Genomic DNA, 1,513 nt, shown 5'->3' with positions numbered 1-1,513 from the left:
TAAGTTTCTAGAATGTCTTCCTGAGTCTTGGGACACCTTTTCCATGTGTCTCAAGATGTCAAATGACATGTCCTCTCTTTCTCTTTCGTCTTTATATGGGATCTGCTTAACCATGAGCAATCTCGTCAACTGAAAAGAAATCTTGTAAAAGATTCCAGGGAAATGCAAAGCTCTCCTTTAGCTTTGATCTCTGAATCCCCTTAAGTTGAAATTTCTACTCCTTTTGTTTCTTCTCTACCTCCAGTGGTCATCACGGAGATTGACTCTTCTGAGGACATTCCGGAATCTGATTTATCAAATTTTGTTGAGTCCCTGGCACTCCTAACTAAGTCTTTTAGGAGGTTTGCCAACAAGAACAAATTCCGCAGATCTCCTCAGCTATCCCTAAGGGAGAAGCCAATGTCTGAAAGAATAGACAAGGCTTCAGTTGTTTGCTACAACTATCATCGGCCCGTACATTTTGTAGGTGAATGCAGATCCAAGAAGATTGCGATGCCATCTTCTAAAGATCCTTCCTCCTTCAAGACCACAGATGATAAATACTTAAAACAGAAGGAGAAATATAAGAAGATGAAGAACAACCTGTGAAAGGCTAAAGGCCTTATTGCTGAAGAGCATGACTGGGCTGAATCATCTGATGAATCATCTTCTGACGAGGAAGATAAAGCTTATGTYTGCTTKATGGCTATTGATGCTGACGAAGGTTCTTCTAAAGCATCTACCTCTTCGGAGCCATCTTCTGTTACTCAGGTATGTACCCTGAATGAACCYTCTTCTAGTCTTTCTGCACTGGATACGCTGATGATTGACCTTTACAATGCCCTCAATGGCAAATCTAAAGTTGAAATGCTTAACATTGAGCTTCATGAGCAATTAAAGATTTGTCATTCTAAGATCAAAGAACTGACCTCTGTTGAGGAAAATCTTAAGGATCAGGTTATTGTAAACCAGGCCATCACCGTTGAACGTGAGAAAGCTGTCGCTGAGTGTGAGCGAGCAATCGTTGAAATCAAGGCTGAGAAAGCTACCATTGAAGGATGGTGTAAAGCTTCTCTCAAAGCCTCTGAGATCATTAACGCTCAGATCCCCGCCAAGAAAACGACTGGTCTAGGATTCTCCTATGATCATGAAGAATGTGTTAAAGACAAGTCCATGCTTAAATTTGGTACTTTTGTCTCTTTTATTCCCAACACTTCTTCCTCTCAGTCCTCTTCCTTTACTGAGAGTCATCTTGAAGGAACTCCGTTGAGTTCTTGATGTAAAGACAAAGGTAAATCCACTGTCATAACATCCCTTCCTAAGAAGTCTAACAAGACAAATAGATCTAAGTTTATTCCTTCAACTTGTAAAACTTCTTCCTCTTTAGGGACTAGAAAATCTGAATCGCATCAGAAATCTAAGTCACAACTCAAGGTAAACCTTTCACCTAAGGAATCCATTCCCTCAAAGGTTCCTCCTAGAACAAATGAGAAGGGAATCCTTGGAGCTTGTCCCGCATCTAATCTGATACTTC

The sequence above is a fragment of the Cynara cardunculus genome (genome assembly GCF_001531365.2).
Source record: "Cynara cardunculus var. scolymus isolate 2C chromosome LG 2, CcrdV1, whole genome shotgun sequence".
Taxonomy (NCBI): Eukaryota; Viridiplantae; Streptophyta; class Magnoliopsida; order Asterales; family Asteraceae; genus Cynara; species Cynara cardunculus.
This window is presented reverse-complemented; position numbering follows the sequence as displayed.